This window comes from Mytilus californianus, unplaced genomic scaffold (genome assembly GCF_021869535.1).
Source record: "Mytilus californianus isolate M0D057914Y unplaced genomic scaffold, xbMytCali1.0.p SCAF_5, whole genome shotgun sequence".
In the NCBI taxonomy this organism is placed as follows: Eukaryota; Metazoa; Mollusca; class Bivalvia; order Mytilida; family Mytilidae; genus Mytilus; species Mytilus californianus.
The window spans coordinates 66,816,824-66,836,778 of NW_026262701.1; the positions used below are offsets into that span (position 1 = coordinate 66,816,824).

General features: G+C 32.3%; 1 protein-coding gene and 1 long non-coding RNA gene across 14 annotated transcripts in view; both read left to right on the forward strand.

Annotated features, from left to right (window-relative positions):
• LOC127701283 (uncharacterized) overlaps positions 1-19,955 on the forward strand; it is a 526,465-nt gene that overhangs the window by 88,572 nt on the left and 417,938 nt on the right. The window lies entirely within an intron of this gene.
• LOC127701373 (uncharacterized) lies at positions 619-18,606 on the forward strand. Of its 2 annotated transcripts, none has more exons than XR_007981985.1 (3): positions 619-935; positions 2,773-5,403; positions 18,411-18,606. It is a non-coding gene; the product is annotated as an uncharacterized LOC127701373 (long non-coding RNA). The 2 variants fall into 2 exon arrangements; XR_007981986.1 differs by having other exon boundaries at positions 3,300-5,403.

The window sequence follows — 19,955 nt, forward strand, 5'->3', positions numbered from 1 at the left end:
TATGGATCTCTCTGAAATTATACTACAAGTTTCCATTCCACAAAGGGATGGTTAGGATTTGCTTTGGGGGGTTATGGCTCAAACCGTTTAGGAATTAGGGGCAAAAAAGGGGGAAAAACAGGGTTGTCCTGGTTAATGGACAAATACTTTAGTACAAAACATAATTTAAAGCAGTGTAAGGGAGATAAATCAAATACATCATTGAAATTATCTCCCTTACACTGCTTTTAAATTATGTATAAAGTAATGGTTAATGAACAATAAAGATAATTTAAAACAGTGTAAGGGAGGTAATCCAAATACAACGTTTTGGTTACTTCCCTTACACTGCTTTTAAATTATGTTTAAAGAAATGCATATTTATAAAGGAAGACCAGTAAAAATATCTGCAAATGTTGCATCTTTTTTTTTTACAAAAAAATCCATATGAAAGATTTGACACTATATTTTTAATTCTATTATAAAATAGATTAAGTTAGCACTATGGTAAATTTAAATGGGTAATTATGGTTGCCAACTCCATTGGAAATTTGAATTGAGATTATGACCATATCTTGAGGGAAATAATTTTTTGGGGGAAAAAAGGGGGGGGGGATAAAAAGAAATTGTGGGGGGTCAATTTTTTCTCATTTCAGATTTCAGAAATTAAAAAGAATTATTCTTCAAAAAAATTTTTTTTTCAGATTTCAAATATTGAAAAATTTCAAGAAGTCTTTAATTGCACAGTATGGCGCATTAGATTTGTAAAATCTTTGATCACATTTATTTATTTGTTATGCCGAATCTAACAGTGTATTTAGATTTTTAATTTTGGGTCCAGTTTTCAAATTGGTCTACATTAAGGTCCAAAGGGTCCAAAATTAAACTTTGTTTGATTTTAACAAAAATTGAATTTTTAGGGTTCTTTGATATGCTGAATCTAAACATGTATTTAGGTGTAATACCACCAAATCATAGTACGTCACATCCGGTTGCATACGAAAATAGGTCAAAAAAAAATATTCCCTTGAATTTGACAGTTGTAGGTAATTGATCCTACATTTCATTGCAGTAAAACATTTCTGGGTCATAAACATATATCTTGGGTATTTCAAAGCACCATTATTTTTTTATTTGGGGTTTCTATAGAATATTTTGGAAACTTGAGGTTACATGGTTACTAAAGCTTGTACACAGGTTAAAAAAGGGGGAAGATTTGATTGGTTAACTTCCAGTGATGGTTATTTTCTTATATGCAATGAAATGTTATGTGAAATTTTTTCTATAGTACTGGACAGGATCAAACTTTACTCATGCCAAGTATTTCTTTATTTGAAACAAAGATAAATTCTGCACAATTTTTTGAAAAGTGCAAATTTAACAAAGACTAATAGGGGAAAATCAATGGTGGTATTGCACCTAATATGGGAAGCTGTACATGCACCTTTGACCTTGTGAGTACTCTCATGTGTTAAAATTTCTTGCTATTTAAGTGAAATATTACTAATAATGAAATATTCTGAGTGGATTAAGTCTCCAAAACACATTTTATGAGAAAATTTCCTTGAAATAGGACTTTACCATGAATATTAGTTGACAGAATAAGCCATACTTAGAGTTTTGGGGAGCTTTTTCTCCTTTTTTCTTATATTCTGCTATACTAGAAAATTTTTCCTAAGAAATACTTTAATAAATATATAGTTTTAAGTAAATGAAATTATTTTTAAAGCAGTAACAACAAATTATTCACCAAAAGAGAAGCTTTTTATGTCCCTCTCTGGAACGCGGCGTAAATTTAAGTTTTACGTAAGGACTTATTGAAACCTCCTTGGAGACAGTAAACTTTTATACAGATAGTTCATTCAGCTTGAAAACTTCATTTAATCATTTATTATAACATTTCTATCATAAATGAGTGTAAGTTACCCCAAAATTTTTATTTATTGGCCTATAAAGTAGAAATTCTGAGGAAATGAGAGGTATAAATGGACCAAAAGAGACCTTATAAGGAAGACAAAGAGGTCCATTAGTAGTATTTATCATCCTGAAGTCATCTTTTGTATCATTTTCAACTGTTTGTAGGCAGATGAGATAAATATTTGATCATTTATTGGTCCACACTATATTCTATCATGATGCGGCTTGGTTTGGATTTTTCGAAGAAATTTAGCTCGAATCGCTGTAGATGTCGTCTTACATTATACTAGATTTTTCTCAAACTATTGAACTGATTATGACAAAACTTGACAGGAATGCTAGAAATAACCAGTATTACAAAGGAAAAAAGTCCCATTCAATTTATTTAACAAAAAAGTCTTCTTTAGGTGTAATACCACCAAATCATAGTACGTCACATCCGGTTGCATACGAAAATAGGTCAAAAAAAAATATTCCCTTGAATTTGACAGTTGTAGGTAATTGATCCTACATTTCATTGCAGTAAAACATTTCTGGGTCATAAACATATATCTTGGGTATTTCAAAGCACCATTATTTTTTTATTTGGGGTTTCTATAGAATATTTTGGAAACTTGAGGTTACATGGTTACTAAAGCTTGTACACAGGTTAAAAAAGGGGGAAGATTTGATTGGTTAACTTCCAGTGATGGTTATTTTCTTATATGCAATGAAATGTTATGTGAAATTTTTTCTATAGTACTGGACAGGATCAAACTTTACTCATGCCAAGTATTTCTTTATTTGAAACAAAGATAAATTCTGCACAATTTTTTGAAAAGTGCAAATTTAACAAAGACTAATAGGGGAAAATCAATGGTGGTATTACACCTTTAGATTTTTGATTATGGGCCCAGTTTTCAAGTTGGTCCAAATCGGGGTCCAAAATTAAACTTTGTTTGATTTCAACAAAAATTGAATATATGGGGTTCTTTGATATGCTGAATCTAACCATGTATTTAGATTTTTTATTTGTGGACCCCGTTATCAAATTGGTTCATATTGAGGTCAAAAGGGTCCAAAATTAAACTTTGTTTGATATTTCATCAAAAATTGAATTATTGGGGTTCTTTGATATTCCAAATCTAACCGTGTATTTAGATTTTTAATTTTGGGTCCTGTTTTTTAAATTGGTCTACATTAAGGTCCAAAGGGTCCAAAATGAAACTTAGTTTGATTTTAACAAAAATTGAATTCTTGGGGTTCTTTGATATGCTGAATCTAAACATGTGTTTAGATTTTTGATTATGGGCCCAGTTTTCAAGTTGGTCCAAGATAGGGTCCAGTATTTAAACTTTGTTTGATTTCAACAAAAATTGAATATATGGGGTTCTTTGATATGCTGAATCTAAACATGTATTTAGATTTTTGATTATGGGCCCAGTTTTCAAGTTGGTCCAAATTGGGGTCCAAAATTAAACTTTGTTTGATTTCAACAAAAATTGAATATATGAGGTTCTTTGATATGCTAAATCTAACCATGTATTTAGATTTTCTATTTGTAGGCCCTGCTTTCAAATTGGTTCATATTGAGGTCAAAAGGGTCCAAAATTATACTTTGTTTGATTTCATCAAAAATTGAATTATTGGGGTTCTTTGATATGCCAAATCTAACCGTGTTTTTAGATTTTTAGTTTTGGGTCCCGTTTTTTAAATTGGTCTTCATTTAGGTCCAAAGGGTCCAAAATTAAACTTAGTTTGATTTTAACAAAAATTGAATTCTTGGGGTTCTTTGATATGCTGAATCTAAACATGTGTTTAGATTTTTGATTATGGGCCCAGTTTTCAAGTTGGTCTAAGTTGGGGTCCAAAATTAAACTTAGTTTGATTTCAACAAAAATTGAATATATGGGGTTCTTTGATATGCTAAATCTAACCATGTATTTAGATTTTCTATTTGTAGGCCCCGCTTTCAAATTGGTTCATATTGAGGTCAAAAGGGTCCAAAATTAAACTTTGTTTGATTTCATCAAAAATTGAATTATTGGGGTTCTTTGATATTCCAAATCTAACCGTGTATTTAGATTTTTAATTTTAAGTCCCGTTTTTTAAATTGGTCTACATAAAGGTCCAAAGGGTCCAAAATTAAACTTAGTTTGATTTTAGCAAAAATTGAATTCTTGGGGTTCTTTGATATGCTGAATCTAAACATGTGTTTAGATTTTTGATTATGGGCCCAGTTTTCAAGTTGGTCCAAGTTGGGGTCCAAAATTAAACTTTGTTTGATTTCAACAAAAATTGAATATATGGGGTTCTTTGATATGCTGAATCTAACCATGTATTTTGATTTTGGACATTGGACCATAATAGGTAAATTAAAAAAATTCAAGTTCTTAGACCACATTCTTTCTGTGTCAGAAACCTATGCTGTGTCAAATATTTAATAACAATCCAAATTCAGAGCTGTATCAAGCTTGAATGTTGTGTCCATATTTGCCCCAACTGTTCAGGATTCGACCTCTGCGGTCGTATCAAGCTGCGCCTCAGCGAAGCATTTTATTTCCATTTTAAGTTGGTTATTTCTGATTTATATTTAAAAGCAAATAATAATGATATGGTAGGAGATACACACCAAACAGGATGTGTAAATTATTATATAATAATTATTGTGCAATAGCAAGAAATTTTCAATTGCACAGTATTGCACAATAGCAAGAAATCTTCAATTGCACAGTATTGCGCAATAACAAGAAATCTTCAATTGCACAGTATTGCGCAATAGCAAGAAATATCCAATAGCAAGAAATTGTCAATTGTACAGTATTGTGCAATAGCAAGAAATATTCAATTGCACAGTATTGTGCAAAAGAAGATACTACGTATAAATTGCTTATTTCTTGATCAATTTCAATGGGGTTTTATTCTTGAATTCTTGGAGTTCTTTAATATGCTGAATCTAACCGTGTACTAAGTTTTTGGATTTTGGGCCCCGTTTTTAAATTGGTCCACATTGAGGTCCAAAGGGTCCAAAATTTAACTTTGTTTGATTTCATCAAAAATTGAATTATTGGGGTTCTTTGATATGCCGAATCTAACCGTGTATTTAGATTCTTAATTTTTGGTTTCGTTTTCAAATTGGTCTACATTAAGGTCCAAAGGGTCCAAAATTAAACTTAGTTTGATTTTAACAAAAATTTAATTTTTAGGGTTCTTTGATATGCTGAATCTAAACATGTATTTAGATTTTTGATTATGGGCCCAGTTTTCAAGTTGGTCCAAATCGGGGTCCAAAATTAAACTTTGTTTGATTTCAACAAAAATTGAATATATGGGGTTCTTTGATATGCTGAATCTAACCATGTATTTAGATTTTTGATTTTTGGGCCCCGTTATCAACTTTGTCTACATTGAGGTCAAAAGGGTCCAAAATTAAACTTTGTTTGATTTCATCAAAAATTGAATTCTTAGGGTTCTTTGATATGCTGAATCTAACCATGTATTTAGATTTTGGATATTGGACCATAATAGGTGAATGTCCAATTTAAAATTTTTTTAGTTCTTAGACCACATTCATTCTGTGTCAGAAACCTATGCTGTGTCAAATATTTAATCACAATCCAAATTCAGAGCTGTATCAAGCTTGAATGTTGTGTCCATACTTGCCCCAACTGTTCAGGGTTCGAACTCTGCGGTCGTATCAAGCTGCGCCCTGCGGAGCATTTTATTGGCACATATGAGGCAAATAAATAACTACAAGGGTGGTATATGATTTGGAAAATGAGGGAGCTCCTGAGGTCATTATACTCTCTGTTTCAAACCTATTTGATACTCATATTTGAACCTCTTGCATTACTCATTGGTACTGGAATCTAGTCTGCTTTAAATTACTTAGGGAAATAAGTGTGTATAAGAAAGAGTTTTCCTGGATTTACCTGATAGCTAATTGGTTACATGATAAAAAAAAAATCCAGAGGATAGAATGTGGTGAGGATAGCTAAAAATAGCACCAAAAATAAAGTCCCTAATGACTGCATTAAAGATAAAAGCTGTCTAACTTTACGGAATAATTTTTACCCAAAAGACCAGTGTAAGTTATTGTCATCACTTGGTATTAGTTGTCTGTCATGAGGGTAGGGATGCCCTTTACTGTCAGGCGTCAAACGGCCATTTTCGGCTACCGTTAGCATCAAATTGTTTAAAATTTTACCATGATTCATCAAAATATCCTTATTGTGTTTCGTCAGAGGTCTCAAATAATTATCGTTATAGTTATTTTTAGGAAAAAATTTAACGTGATTCATCAAAATCAGTCAAGTTTTTATCGTCTAAAAGAAAGTGTGCATTTTATTGTCATGCACCAAAAATTACCTTTATTCGTCATGAAGGTACCCCCATTACGACCCTCTGTCATCCACCATCATCCCTTAACTTTACAAAAATCTTGAGTCTTCTCCTCAGAAACTACTGGGCCAATTGGAAGCAAACTTGTTCACATTTATCATTGGGTATCTAGTTTAGAAAATGTGTACTTTGATCCTGTTTGCTGACCAACATGGTTTAAAATAGAACATAGGGGTAAAATGTGTGATTTGTCTATTGTCTTGAAAACTGTTACAGATAGAGAAAATGTAACATTGGCAGAAATGTTTAGAAGGTCTACCTACCGTCAATTTTGTCAAAAAATTTCAGATAACTCCATATAGTTTTTGCCATTAAATGACCATATTAATCTTTTTTTTTTTTGACTGCAAAAAATTTGCGTTCGTATAATGCTATCATGTCGTCGTCGTCTGTTTGGTTTCCGGGCAATAACTTTAGTTTAAGTGAATGGATCTCTATGAAATTTTACCCGAAGGTTCAATACCACAAAAGGAAGGTTGGGATTGATTTTGGGGGTTATGGTACCAACAGTTTAGGAATTAGGGGCCAAAAACAAGCATTTTTGTAGTTTCCAGACAATAACTTGTGTGTAAGTGTATGGATCTCTCTGAAATTGTACCACAAGGTTCCATATCACAAAGGAAAAGCTGGGATTGAGATTGGGGGTAATTGCCCCAAATGTTCAGGAATTAGGGGCAAAAACAAAAAACAAGCATTTTTCTAGTTTCCAGACAATAACTTGTGTTTAAGTGTATAGATCTCTCTGAAATTGTACTTCTTTTTGGAGGGAATTTTTTTTTTCATAATTTTTGGGGTTTTTTTTCCCCCCAAAATTTTCCATTTTTACATTGATTATTTCTGATTTATATATAAAAGCAACAATTACTGATATGGCAGGAGATACACACCAAACAGGGTGTGTAAATTATTATATATAACATTGTGCAACAGCAGAGTATTGCGCAATAGCAAGAAATCTTCAATTGAAAATAAATACAAATCTTTTAACCAATTTCAATGAGATTAAATTAAGTCTTTAATTTAATTTTTGTGGGTTCTTACCTTGTATTATGATGTTGGATATTGGGCCCAATTTTTTCAATTGGACTACATTGAAGTCCAAAGGATCCAAAATTAAACTTTGTTTGATTTCATCAAAAACTGAATTATTGCAGCTCTATGATATGAAATCTTATTGTGCATTTAGATTTTTTATTTTTGGCCCTGTTTTCAAATTAGTCCATATTAAGGTTTGAAGGGTCCAAAATTAAACTTTGTTTGATTTCAACTAAAATTAAATTTTTGGTGTTTTTTTTATATGCTGAATCTAACCATGTTGTTAGATTTTGGATATCAGACCATACTAGGTTAACTAAATGTCCCATTTCAAATTTTTAAGATCTTTGACCACATTTATTTTGTGTCAGAAACCTATATTATGTCAAAAATTTGATCACAATCCAAATTCAGACAATATCAACTGTTCAGGGTTCGACCTCTGCGGTCGTATCAGGCTGCACTCGGCGAAGCATTTTATTGTATTTTTAATTATCACTGTGGATTCATTTTTGTCTTGCCTTGACGGAGTCAAAAAGCGAGACATAGGTATACTGTTTCTGGCGGCGGCATCAACAATGTATTAGTTTGTGATTAGGTCTAGTTTATGCTGAACCACTAGTGGTAGGTCAATGATATTTGGTATACAGTTGTATTAGCATTTGCACATCTCATTTCAATGGAGATTATTTGACACCGCCACCTCAGTCATGGTCTATTGACTTTGAAACTTTTGCCTAGTTTACATGTATTAGTTTGTGATTAGGTCAGTTCAAGGGGAACCATAAGTGTAAGCCAATGGTAATTGGTATGCAGTTGTATAAGCATTAGCACATCTCATTTCCATGGAGAATGTGTGGCCCCGCCCCCTCAGTCATGGTCTATTGACTTTGAAACTTTTGCTAAGTTTGCATGTATTAGTTTGAAATTAGATCAGTTTAAGATGAACTAATGTTTAAAGTCAATGATATTTGGTATGCAAATTTATTGGCATTTGCAAGTCTCGTTTCCATGGAGATTATTATAGCCCCACCCCTCATCATGGTTCATTGACTTTGAAACTTTTACATAGTTTTCAAGTTAATGTTTGTGAACCTTCAGTTCATTGACTTCGAATATTTGCATAACTTACATGTTAAAGTATTGCTATTTTAGTTTCAACATTTGCATTATCAAAATTACAAGTTTATTATTAGTGGGATACCAAATTTCCTTGGTTTTATTGGTACACAAATGTAAAGGTAAAACACAAATTTAAATGTTCAACGAAATACCCATTTTCTAAAGGCTTCTATACAGACTTTGGTGAATCCACAAAAATACAACTTTTCCTCAATCTACGAAAATTTGTTTTCAAGAAAATAAATAAATCCAGGTTAGTGTAAATTCAGAAATTATTGTGAGGTTTTTATTATTGCGAATAATGCGACAGGGTGGGTATCGCAATAATAAGAATTCGCATTATGATATCTGACAGATATATCTGTATGCAGCTTTGTTCCACAAATTGCAATAATTAATCTCTCATTTTTGTCCATTCTGGAAAAATCACAATAATAAATGCAAGCAATAGTTTCTGAATTTACAGTATTATGTTATCTATAATAGATAGAGAAAAAATTTAACTAGAAAAAATGACCAGCAAGACAAGATCTTCTATTTAGTCAGTTGATTTCTTGTAGGAGTTAGGCCATAAAAAAGAATATGTTTGTTTGCCCTAACCCTACCTACCCACAAAATATATGCCTACTCAAAATCTTTTATTGTCTTGATGTGAAAAAGTTTTTATTTTAATCAGATAGGCATGAAGACTAAACAAAATCTGACACTCCAATTTCTCTTTACCGAAAAAAAGAAGAAAATGCCTACCTACCTACCCACTGTCTCTACCTTTGGGTAGGGTTTGGGCAAACCAAAATATTTTTAGGTGTGGCCTTATTGCCTTTTATTGACAATTTTTACCAATGTTTGTGCAAAAACTATAATTGATATAGATAAACTGTATAAAGAAAAAGGATCAGCAATACATGATCGACAAAACAGAGATTTTAGTCATGAATTTAATTCTGGTCCACAATGTGTGAGAGTGGTCATTGATGAAGATGCACATATATTAAGATGAGCAGCACAGGCTATTTAAATCCAATATTTTTCATCAAAGATCATGGTAAATGTCAAGATTAAAAACAGCAATTCAAGTATTGGTCCTTTGACATATGGCGTTTACCAAGTATGTTTTAGAAATGTTTTCTTGTGAACATTGACCTTATATCCCTTCCCAAAAGATAGTCCATATGAACAAGGGAGTAAACAACAAATATAGTGTCTGCAACTGAGAGAGTAGTAGGAAAGTTTCATGCCATAGTTCAAGACAAGAATTAGGTAGGAATTGTAAATTTCTGGAAAAGGAATTTTTTCATGACTTTGCTTTAATAAATTTGCAGAGAAATTGAATTAGTACCAAATTTGTTAGCAATTTGTCGTTAAGGACCTGTAGCTTTTGTTTTCTGGAACAAACTTGCCAGCCATTATACATTAAGTGTTCCCATGACTTCTCAAAATAAAAGGACAAAATGATTCAATCATGGTCTGCAGTTCAGTAATTTCAAAAACTCATCAAAATAAGTGTTTGGATAAATTTGTTTACTATCATGACAATAGAATCAGAGCTCTCTCAACTAAGCTTCTTGAAATTTATTGTTTAATCAGTAGAAGAATTTGGCATTTGCATATCAAATTTTTTATATTAGTTCATCAGTAACTTGATCAAAATTATTCATACGTGATGCATTTTTGGCATTTCTCTTATGAATTTGTAAATGAATATTACAATCCTCAAACTCATTCTGTTAATGAAAGTATTTAATTCTGTACGTTGCATTTATCATTTGGTAATGGATTGCCAACCCAATCACGGTAATATTAAAAGAAATCAGAGAAATTGCCTTTAATGGTTCTGCTTAATATTTCTTATATTTAGCAAATACATCTTTAAGATGGCTTGTCGATCATGTGTTTTAATTACATCAGATCTATTTTGATGTAGAAGTGAATTAAGAATCTGACAAGCATGAGAGACAATGATAAATTGCTATATTAGGTAATATTTTCTTCGTTTACTTCATTAAAACTAACATAAAGGTCATCGAAAACAATTTTGATAATTGTGAGCTGTGCCATTTAGGGCCCTACCAATCAGAAAAATGAAATAATTCCATCTCCAAATGGTTTTTGCCTTTATGTCATTATTTTTGTAGGCTTTTGGTATTTATTTTATGTGAAATTAATTTTAAATGGAGTCAGAAACAAAAGATACAAGGAGTTTCAAGTTCCCAAGGGTTACTGGGGAATGGAAATATAGTCACTTTGGTCTTCTGAATGGCAGCAAAACCTTTGCCAAAGTGGTGTGTCCGTTTGTCTTTGTGGGATGTATAAATACGCAACTAAGTACGCTCAAAATGGGGATGTGAAATCTCTTTTCTCTTCTAGAGAGAGTGCCACTCTCTCTGCATGTTGAGAACCCTTGCAACAACTCTTTAATGGGTCTTTTGCTAGGCAATTCTGTCCCTATCAAATATACCCTCATTTTCAGGTGGCATTCAAAATTTCCCAATCTTTATTGACGACCTTTATTACAGGACCTACCTATTTATTGTTAATTTTTTCTCGTCCTAAATATGCATGAAATGTTTACCACTAGATGTTCATCAATCAATCAAATCAAAGAGATTCACAACTCAATTTCTTCCTTATATGGTTGAAATGGGTCCCTATGTTATGAAAATAGATGCATAAACATTTTTGCTTGTGTCAGGATGAAAACAGCAATACAAATGTTTTTATGCCCCACCTACAATAATAGAGGGGCATTATGTTTTTCGGTCTGTGCATCTGTTCATTCGTTCTTCCGTCCATCTGTGCCGCTTCAGGTTAAAGTTTTTGGTCAAGGTAGTTTTTGATGAAGTTGAAGTCCAATCAACTTGAAACTTGGTACACATGTTCCCTAATATATGATCTTTCTAATTTTAATGTGACCCCAATTTCACGGTCCACTGAACATAGAAAATGATAGTGCGAGTGGGGCATCCATATACTATGGACACATTCTTGTTTTAAATATATTGAATTTGTACTTCATGTGCATCCTTCCCCTCCTCTTTAATAACTTTGTTGGTTAAATATAACTAGAGGTCTGTAACATTTAAGAAAATTGAAAAGAACGAATATCATGATTGATGTAACACCAGTAGCCAGGGAGGGATTGAAGTTTGGCTATTAAAGTCAGAGCGTCATGACCCCTAATAATCCATTATTTTTTTGTTTGTTAAAAGTCAATAGTTAAAACATGTGGGTTTAAGACATTAAAATTGTGAAAATGCTATGGCCCAACATACATGCTTCTTATGATCCTTAGTGAAAAGGTATCATTTGAATCTTAATTGGATGTCTTTTCTGCATGATATTATCCTATTCACCAATCACCATTCACAATGTCCACCACCATTTCTGAGTAGTTATGAGTTTCTAGCAAAATGTGATATGTTGGGAACCTCTGTTTGTAACAAATGTTTCTTGTCTTTACATACTTAAGTGTTCAGTGTATTGCTTCTGCTGTAGAATACCAATGGTATGAATGGCTGTTGTTTATTTTTATTTTTACTTTGACTCATTTACAATTATCATGTTGTTGAAGTATGTAAAGCTATGTTTACTGTATATGGTTTATAAATCTTTTTTTTATACGCCTGTTTATGGGACATATTATGGTATAAAGTTGTCCGTCGTCAACATGTCGGACAATAACTCATAAACGGTTTAACCAATTTGCATGAAACTTTGGTGAATTGTTTATATCTATTGACGTGAGCTCCCTTTTGATTTTTATAAATTTTAGATTTTACTTTTCCGAGTTATGGGGTTTTATTCATTAAAAAAGGGGGATTTTCCAGTATTCTGGCAATAACTCAAAAATGCTTAGAGCAGTTTTCATGAAACTTTGGTGAATTGTTTATATCTATTGATGTGAGCTCCCTTTCGATTTTTATAAATTTTAGATTTTACTTTTCCGAGTTATGGGTTTTATTCATTAATAAGGGGGATTTTCCAGTATTCCGGCAATAATTCAAAAATGCTTTGAGCAGTTTTCATGAAACTTTGGTGAATTGTTTATATCTATTAATGTGAGCTCCCTTTCGATTTTTTTTAAATTTTAGATTTTACGTTTCCGAGTTTTGGGGTTTTATTCATTAAAAAAGGGTGATTTTCCAGTTTTCAAACCATTACTCAAAAATGCTTTGAGCAGTTCTCATGAAACTTTGGTGACTGGTTTATATCTATTGAAAAAGCGAAAGGCGTATCATGCGCTTATGGCGCAGCTGTTTATTTTATCTTAACAGGAATTTTTGTATTGCCACCAAAAAAAAAAAAAGTTCCATCTTTTAACTGAATCTTGTTTTGTTGCTGCTTTCCCTCAAATCTTTTTTTTTCATGATTTTTTTGTTGTTGCTTTTTTAACTCATAGTATTAAGTTTAATAAATAAGTCTGGTACATGAAGGATTTTTAAGTTGTTTGTTCAAATTTTGTTCAATGTTTGTGCCATGATGTATTCCCTCTCCAACTCACTGGTCATCCTGTTGCTATCTGGAATGTGCAGTTTATTATTAGGTCTAGATATGCATTGCACAAGGTCATGTTTTTCTCTGACTGTTAATGACATCTTTACATTAAATCCATTGGATGTTGGATGTGTACTGATTGATATTTTAGTCTTAGATACATGATTTTTTTTATAAGTTGTTAATGGTCAGTAACTGCGAGTACTCTCAGATCTGTACTTAGTGTCTTTTTGTTGTGGGGATGTATAAGTGCCCGTCCACGACTCCACGTCCACTCTATGTTTTTGTTAGATGTATTTCTATTTGTATCCATCTGATGAGTTAGCCTTTTTCAACTGATTTTTATAGTTTGTTCTTATCTTGTACTGGTACACCACTGTCCCAGGTTAGGGAAGGGTTGAGCGCTCACAAACATGTTTAACCCCGCCACATTCTTTATGTGCCTGTCCCAAGTCAGGAGTTTGTAGTTCAGTGGTTGTCGTTGGTTCATGTCTGCCATATTTGTTTTTCGTAAATTGTTTTGTTATAAATTAGGCCGTTAGTTTTCTCAATTGAATTGTTTCATATTTTTCATGTCGGGGCGTTGTATAGCCGACAATATGGTATGGGTTTTTCTCATTGTTGAAGGCCGTATAGTTGCCTATAATTGCTTACATCCAATTCATTTGAATTTTGGTGGATTGTTGTCTCAATGGCAATCATACCACATCTCCTTATTTTTATATAGGTAGAGATTTGTGGGAACCACATGTTGTACCAAGTTAGGCAATCTGGACCATGTATTATTCCTTATTGTTTGTCTTTGTTTTATTTTCTTTCAAGAGTTGGGTGTTTGTTGTAGGTGAGGTCTGTTGTACTGTCCAATATTTTTGTTTCTTCCTGTCATCTTTTTGAATTATTCTATGTTTTATATATTGAAAAATAAATATCTCAATCATGCTTTGACTAAATAGACTGTAAAAATTGCCTACCTTGAAAATTTATAGGCTTAATTACAGTGTATGGAAGTTTATGTACTTTTGTACAACAACATGTATAAAGAAATAAAGATTCTTCTACTTGCAACACATGCATGCAGGAAGGGTTGAATGCACTTTAAATATGATATAGTTTTTTTTTTCATGAAATATGGAAATGATTTATGTAGAATTGTCTCTAAGACATTAGTGTGATAAAATTAATATACCAATATTCTTCTTTTTATTGTCTTCAAACTCATTTTCTAAGAGATGAAATATTTAAATACAAACATGTGATTCTTTTCTTAAGAAATCATATGCCAAAAAGTTCATTAAAAATTTGATCAAAGGTCAAGTAATCATATTTCTTAACTGCAAAAATGACTTTATTTTGTCATCACTATTGTCATTGGGTTTAGAAAGTTATTCCGTATTTGACAAGGGAATATATCACGGTCAAAATTGATGAGACAAATCTGTGTATACATGTTTTAATGGACTGTCTGAAAGTGGGAAGTGTTGATTTCATATTGATATTAAACTGCCTAGTCACATAATAGATAACCATTTTAAATCAAAAGTCTGCTTTCATGACAAAGTTTCTATCTAAACAAATATTAATTGTCTCAGACAAGAAGAGAGTTTCGAAAATTTGTTGGAACGTTTACACTACGAAGAATAGGACATTGAATTATTTTTGCATTAGAAGCAAACATTAATTTTTGCTCTAAATATCCACTTAGGGAGTCCTGTCGCAATGGTATAGATAAATGGCTATTAATGCAATGTCGGAGAAAATTACACAGAATCAATGACATATTTCTGACTGGAAATCATTCTCAATTTGGCCTTAAAGAACTATGCTCTGGGTTTCATCATAGAGAAAATACAAAAGTGACAGTGATAAGTAATTTGCAATTAGTAGGGAAGATATCTGCCTGATTTGGAACTTTGTTATTTTGAATAGAACAGTGTAGAAATTAGATCAGAATTAAGATTAATCAGAATTTGCACAACAGGTCTTTGAGGAGTAATAACTTTTGACGCGGATAGATTGTTGGCCGATCTTTCAGCCTCATCAATACAATAAATGCAGTGACTGTGCTGGGCACAGCTAATTCTGACTCTATGCCATGCAATTTTGATATTTTCTGATAATACTGATGATGAATTACAGTCTCATTATGAAAAGTTAGCATAACTGCAGCTAAATATTATTTGTTTCATTATATCTTAATTAAATCTTAACGAATTTGGTTTATATTTATTTTATGTTTGATTACATAATGCTGAAGTGTAATTAGTTTATGGGCACTGACTTATATTACTGAAGTTTTGTTATTTTATTATATCATGTAATAAACTTTTCGCCTCTAATGAACTCCATGCTCTCTATCTTGAATTATTAAATTTCTATTTCAGTGTTTCTATACAAAGGAAGATAACTCCATTGAACAAAATTATTTCCTGTTGGCTGATGAAGTTATCATTATTGCATTCTTTTCTTTTTTTCTTTTTTAACTTTTGATCTTTTGGTTATTGTCTCGATTATCTAAATATTGCTATTTTCATATCAGATCTAATTTTTAGCAGTAGCCCATATTTGTCATTTTGTAATTTATTTTTATATTGTTGGGTTGCTGAATTACATGAATATTCACGCTACATCTCCTTTTACTATAGTTAGGGTATAATTTAGTTTCTCTCAGTTCTTACTTGATGAATTGAAAAGAAAGTCTTCTGATGTGTTAACAGATACACTTTATATACTTATCTCAATGTGCATTGTGCATATTGATATGGGCATCAAATGATTTTATAACTTTTTATAAGATTTTAGTTCCAGCTCATCATTGCATGGGTATCAACTTTTTAAACATCTTATGTAAAAGAAGAAGAAGATCTACATTTCATGATCTAAGGACTTTTATATTGGCATAGAACTTTTTTCATATTGTTTTTTATTGTCGAGCCTGCGACTTTTGTCGCAGAAAGCTCGACATAGGGATAGTGATCCGGCTGCTACGGCGGCTGTGTTAGCTAACTTCTTAAAATCTTTATATTTTAGAAGGTGGAAGGTCTGGATGCTTCATACTTTGTATATGGATGCCTCATGTTACGAAGTTTCCGTCAGTCACATGTCCAATGTCCTTGACCTCATTTTCATGGTTCAGTGACTACTTGAAAAAAAAGTTAAGATTTTTTGTAATGTTCAATTCTCTCTTATTATAAGTAATAGGATAACTATACTTGGTATGTGCGTACCTTGCAATTCCTCATGCCCGTCAGACAGTTTTCACTTGACCTCGACCTCATTTCATGGATTAACAAGGTTAAGTTTTGGTGGTCAAGTCCATATCTCAGATTCTATAAGCAATAGGTCTAGTATATTTGGTGTATGGAAGGACTGTAAGGTGTACATGTCCAACTGGCAGGTGTCATCTGACCTTGACCTCATTTTCATGGTTCAGTGGTTATAGTTAAGTTTTTGTGTTTTGGTCTGGTTTTTATACGACCGCAAAAAAATTTTTGTGGTCGTATATTGGTATGACGTTGGCTTCGTCGTCGTCGTCGTCCGGCGTCGTCCGAAGACACTTGGTTTTCGCACTCTAACTTTAGTTTAAGTGAATGGATCTTTATGAAATTTTACCACAAGGTTCAATACCACAAAAGGAAGGTTGGGATTGATTTTGGGGGTTATGGTAATAACAGTAAAGGAATTAGGGGCCAAAAAGGGGCCAAAAATAAGCATTTTTGTAACTTCCAGACATAACTTGTGTGTTAGTGTATGGATCTCTCTGACATTGTACCACAAGGTTCCATATCACTAAAGGAATGCTGGGATTGATTTTGGGGGTAATTGCCTCCAAATTTTAGGAATTAGGGGCCAAAAAAGGGGCAAAAAACAAGCATTTTTCTAGTTTCATGACAATAACTTGTGTGTAAGTGTATGGATCTTTCTGAAATTGTACTACAAGGTTCCATATCACAAAGGGAAAGCTGGGTTTGAGTTTGGGGGTAATTGCCCTAAACGTTTAGGAATTTGGGGCCAAAAAGGGGCCAAAAAACACATTTTTTTCTAGTTTCCAGACAATAACTTGTGTTCAAGTGTATGGATCTCTCTGAAATTGTACTGCAAGGTACCATACCACAAAGGGAAGGCTGGGATTGAGTTTGGGGGTGATGAATCATAATGGGGGTTCAAAAAATTTTGGGGGGGGGATTTATTTTTTTTTCCTTTTTTTCTTTTTTTCCTTTTTTGTTTCTTTTAAAATTTTCCATTTTAAGTTGGTTATTTCTGATTTATATTTAAAATCAAATAATAATGATATGGTAGGAGATACACACCAAACAGGATGTGTAAATTATTATATAATAAGTATTGTGCAATAGCAAGAAATTTTCAATTGCACAGTATTGCACAATAGCAAGAAATCTTCAATTGCACAGTATTGCTCAATAGCAAGAAATCTTCAATTGCACAGTATTGCGCAATAGCAAGAAATATCCAATAGCACAATATTGCGCAATAGCAAGAAATTGTCAATTGTACAGTATTGCGCAATAGCAAGAAATATTTAATAGCACAGGATTGTGCAAAAGAAGATACTTCCTATAAATTGCTTATTTCTTGACCAATTTCAATGGGGTTTTATTCTTGATTTCATGGGGTTCTTTAATATGCTGAATCTAACCGTGTATTTAGTTTTTGGATTTTGGGCCCCGTTTTTAAATTGGTCCACATTGAGGTCCAAAGGATCCAAAATTAAACTTTGTTTGATTTCATCAAAAATTGAATTATTGGGGTTCTTTGATATGCTGAATCTAAACATGTATTTAGATTTTTGATTATGGGCCCAGTTTTCAAGTTGGTCCAAATCGGGGTCCAAAATTAAACTTTGTTTGATTTCAACAAAAATTGAATATATGGGGTTCTTTGATATGCTGAATCTAACCATGTATTTAGATTTTTGATTTTTGGGCCCCGTTATCAACTTTGTCCACATTGAGTTCAAAAGGGTCCAAAATTAAACTTTGTTTGATTTCATCAAAAATTGAATTATTGGGGTTCTTTGATATGCCGAATCTAACCGTGTATTTAGATTCTTAATTTTTGGTTCCGTTTTCAAATTGGTCTACATTAAGGTCCAAAGGGTCCAAAATTAAACTTAGTTTGATTTTAACAAAAATTGAATTCTTAGGGTTCTTTGATATGCTGAATCTAAACATGTATTTAGATTTTTGATTATGGGCCCAGTTTTCAAGTTGGTCCAAATCGGGGTCCAAAATTTAACTTTGTTTGATTTCAACAAAAATTGAATATATGGGGTTCTTTGATATGCTGAATCTAACCATGTATTTAGATTTTTGATTTTTGGGCCCCGTTATCAACTTTGTCCACATTGAGGTCAAAAGGGTCCAAAATTAAACTTTGTTTGATTTCATCAAAAATTGAATTCTTGGGGTTCTTTGATATGCTGAATCTAACCATGTATTTAGATTTTGGATATTGGACCATAATAGGTGAATGTCCAATTTAAAATTTTTAAGTTCTTAGACCACATTCAATCTGTGTTAGAAACCTATGCTGTGTCAAATATTTAATCACAATCCAAATCCAAAGCTGTATCAAGCTTGAATGTTGTGTCCATACTTCCCCCAACTGTTCAGGGTTCGACCTCTGCGGTCGTATCAAGCTGCGCCTTGCGGAGCATTTTATTTTTATACTGTATGCAATAGTCTACTATATTTGGTGTATGGAATGATTGTTAGGTGTACATGTCTAGCTGGCAGGTGTCATCTGACCTTGACCTCAATTTCATGGTTCAGTGGTCAAAGTTAAGTTTTTGAGATTTTGTCTTTTTTTCTAATACTATATGCAATAGTTCAACTATATTTGGTGTATGGAAATATTTTATGATCTATTTGTCAGTCACGCAGGTTTTTTTTTACCTTGACCTCATTTTCAAGGTTCATTGCTCAGTGTTAAGTTTTTGTGTTTTGGTCTGTTTTTCTTAAACTATAAGCAATAGGTCAACTATATTTGTTGTATGGAAGAATTGTTAGCTGTACATGCCTCCTAGCATGGTTCATCTGACCTTGACCTCATTTTCATGGTTCATTGGTCAATGTTTAGTTTACTTGGTTAATGTTAAGTTTATGTGACAGTTGTAATAAAGCTTTATATTTAGGACTATCAACATAATATCAATGATTAGTAAAGAAGGCGAGACATTTCAGCGTGTGCACTCTTGTTATTCTTTTATTTTACTTTAAATTTACTTTTTTATTTGAATTATAATGTTAAGATATACTGACAATTAACATTAAAATAATGAATTTTTTGAATAAGTCAGCATAAACAATGTGTTAGCTAGCTTTTAAACACTTTATTATATAAACAAACAATGTTCTGAAAATAAGTTGTCAGTTTGTACAGAACAAACAACTATTTACAGTGAAATAATTTCAAATATTTCTGTGAAAGTGGGAGATTTGATCACTGTCCTTTTGAAGACTGATTTTAAAACTGAGATCCCAAATTTGGGGAAACAGTTTGAGAGCTTTTCTGCAGTGTCAACAAATTTGACTTCTATGTCTTTGATATTACCTCTACAATTTTTTTTTTATATATTGCTTTGGGTTGTCATCCTTGAATAGGTGATGGAGTCATCTCTATTTTTTTTTACAAAATAAATATTTTATGTGTGTTACAAATATTGAAAACTAGCAGACATAAAACTGTTTGCAAGTATTGTAAATGTAATGGTGACCTGTAGTTTAAATCCTTTGGTCTTTTTAGCAATCATACCATGTCTACTTATTTTTTATGAAATGGAAAAGAAAGGATGTAGTGTATTATTTCATCACACACTCTTGACAAAACCAAAAACAAAGGAACAGCACTTTAATTGCAGTTCTTCCACTGCAAAAAGTTACAATGAGGTCTTCAACACAGATCAAGAGCTCACACCTCACTGTAGTCTAACTTTAGAACAGTCCCTATAATGGGCAAAGAATTTTAAGATACTACTGTTGTGAATTGCCTGATAATCTCTTTACAAATTA